The following is a 3,266-nucleotide window of genomic DNA, read 5'->3' as shown; positions in this document are numbered from 1 at the left end:
TTTTTGCGGTACGCGGGCCTCCCACTGTTGTGGCCTCTCCCGCTGCGGAGCACAGGCTCCGGACGCGCAGGCTCAGCGGCCACGGCTCACGGGCCCAGCCGCTCCGCGGCACGTGGGATCTTCCCGGACCGGGGCACGAACCCACGTCCCCTGCATCGGCAGGCGGACTCTCAACACTGCGCCACCAGGGAAGCCCCAGTTTCTTATATTTTTAGACTCCGCCTATAAGCGATACCACATAGTATTTGTCTCTCTCTGGCTGACTTATTTCGCTTAGTGAAATAAACCAGCGGGAATGCATTTCAGAATGCTTTTGAATCCGGTAAGATATTTTTCCCCTCTCTGAGATTTTAATAACTCTTGCGGTTGCAAAGCCATAAACAGTTGAAATTTCTGATATTTAGGAACGCTGGAGCAGTGACATGACACCAAAGTAGCAGCAAATCAGTACTTTAAAATACTCCAGCATATGCGTATATATCTGAGTCACTTTGCTGTACATCTGAAACTAACACAACACTGTAAATCAACTACACTTCAATTTAGAAATTAAATTAAATTAAAAAACAAAATAAAAAGAGGGACTCAAAAACAAAAGAAAAAAATCCATATCAAGAAAAAAAAAATACCCCAGTACACCATAATACTAAAATTTTGACACTCTTACTGCAGTGACTACCACGCCCTTAGCCAGACTCTCTTTTCCAAAATGTCCGGATAGAAAAGGACCGTGTGTCACAGGGCCACTTATGCACGTGTTATATTGTTTGCAACAGACAAAAGCTGTGATCTGGGGAAACTCGAAAACTAAGATGACTTTTACTTGGTTGAAAGAACGTGGAACAAAAGAGGCAGGACTTGGTCAGAAGGACTCTGCTTTTCTCTACAGAACTGGAATCAATTTTATGTTTAAATGTTTCCCACAACAGTCAAATCGTTCTCAAATGTTTCGCAGAAGCCGGGCTGCCTGGCAACCCAGATGTGTTCTGGGGGGGCTGGGGAGAGGCCCCCAGGCAGGAAACATGATTTCTTTACTTCTTCCCAAGCAGAAAGAAAATTGTTCCTTTTCTCTATTCCAGCAGAATACGTTTAAAGCGACAAGCTGGAGAAAATGAAAACAAACCTTTCCTGGGGAGGCCTTCAACAGGGACGGCATTTTCAACACGAGTGTGGGAAAATGAGTCTCCAGAATTTTCTGAATTAGCTCCAAATTGGCAGTCAAGGCAAACGCCATCCCCTTGGACGGTCTACTCTGCTTCAGGGTGAGTCTGGGGACCGTGCAGTCATTCTCGAGGGTTTTACTTGACCCCGCAGATATTAGCTCCGTTGGAAACGAAGAGCCAACAATTATCCAGGGCAAGCCAGGTATCTGGAAATTGCCTTTGAGGGTTTTTTGTATCCTCAGACACAAAAGGGATCAGGCGAAAAAAACCACACTCCCTAATATTCAGTTATAACCGCACACACACAGGCTGCGCTCAGAAATTAGTGGAATGGATTTCAGGGTGCAGGTCTGGACTCCCCCAACAGAGAAGGGTTTTATCCTTCATGTAGCGAAGGCACACATTCTTATTCATAGCATCTCCTTTCCGCCGCGGGATGGGGCAATTCAAAAGAACCAAGGATGGCACAGTGGAAGGCTCTGAAATACGTCGAGTGGCCCATCTTCTCTAGGGTGGGTTGAAGAATGGCCCTTCTCCCAATTCATGTCCATCTAGAACCTCAGAATGTGACCTTATTTGTAAACAGGGTCTTTGCAGATGTAACTAGTTAAGGATCTCAAAAATGAGATCATTCTGGATTGGGGTGGGTCTTAAATCCAATGACTCGTTTCTTTTTTTTTTTTTTTTTTTTTTTTTTGTAAATTTTTATTTTATATTGGACTACTGTTGATTTCCAATATTGTGCTAGTTTCAGGGGTACGGCAAAGGGATTCAGTTGTACGTATACATGTATCTATTCTTTTTCAAATTCTTTTCCCATTTAGGTTGTTACAGAATATTGAGCAGAGTTCCCTGTGCTATACAGTAGGTCCTTGTTGGTTATTTTAAATATAGTAGTGTGTATATGTTAAACATCCAATTTATCCCTGCCCTCCTTTCCCCTTTGGTAGCCATAAGTTTGTTTTCTATGTCTGTGAGTCTGTTTCTGTTTTGTAAATAAGTTCATTTGTATCGCTGTTTTTAGATTCAGCTTATAAGCGCTATCATATGATATCTGAATGACAGGTTTCTTTATAAGAGAAAGGAGAGGGCAATTTGAAACACAGACATAGAGGAGAAACAGAGAGAAAGTTGATGTGAAGACAGGGGCAGAGAGTGGAGGGACGTGACCACAAGCCAAGGAACCCTAAAGGGTGACAGCAGCCACCAGCGTCTCAAAGAGGCAAAGAAGCGCTCTTCTCTAGAGGTTTCAGCGGGGGCACAGCCCTGCCAGTGTCTTGATTTCAGACTTCTGGCTTCCAGAACTGTCAGAGAAAAAACTTCTGTTGTTTAAGCCATCCAGTTTGGCGCTATTTGTTACAGCAGCCCCGGGACACCAAACCACTCTACTTTGAGTCCTGACTTACGGATCAAGAGATGCAGCATGGCAACCTGCAGACACAAGCAGGTCCCCAGGCCTGCACGGCGATGGCTGAAAAGTCATTCTGTTTGAGAGACTGTACATAAACCCTGCCTTTCCAGCTGGTCTTCAAGACCAGTAAACCTGGTTGTCATGGTCTTGGGCTCCAGAGCGGCAACAATTGTTGGGAGTTGAGAAGAGGCTGCTCCCTTTAGAAATGCATGTGAAAAAAAAAAAAAGAAAGAAACACACGTGATGCCCCCCTTGCTGCTTCCCTACCGGTCCCATCATTTCCACTGCGGAGGGTGCACACATCAGACTGGCCATTGCGTGGAAGTGGAGAACTGTGTGGACATAATATACTGCCCTCGCTGGATCAAGTGTTAATCTGGGGCGGTCTCGGGGGCTGGTTAATTGAGAGTATGGGGGCTGCTAAGGCCCTCTTAGCACTTGCCCACCCCCCGCATACAGCTGCACGTGTCTATATTCCCTGGCTAGCCCGTATAGATGTCTGATGTAAGCCAGCCCATCCCTGCTTTGGCCATTCTCATTCATCCGAAACGTTGAGGCGGCTTCTCATCGTGACGTGGCACAAAGCATAAGAAACGCTTTAGTGTCCGTGGGACAGATTCAACCGGGCACGATCCTAAGAATGTTGCCAAGTATGGGAAAGGCAACTGAACATGTGATCACTTGAGGGAAAG

General features: G+C 45.6%; 1 protein-coding gene across 1 annotated transcript in view; it reads right to left on the bottom strand.

The window, feature by feature from the left end:
* The window catches only part of TMEM132C (transmembrane protein 132C), a 369,817-nt gene that overhangs the window by 222,085 nt on the left and 144,466 nt on the right, over nt 1–3,266 (bottom strand). The window lies entirely within an intron of this gene.

Source organism: Lipotes vexillifer, unplaced genomic scaffold, assembly GCF_000442215.2.
Source record: "Lipotes vexillifer unplaced genomic scaffold, Lipotes_vexillifer_v1.1 scaffold671, whole genome shotgun sequence".
Classification (NCBI taxonomy): domain Eukaryota; kingdom Metazoa; phylum Chordata; class Mammalia; order Artiodactyla; family Lipotidae; genus Lipotes; species Lipotes vexillifer.
This window is presented reverse-complemented; position numbering and strand designations above follow the sequence as displayed.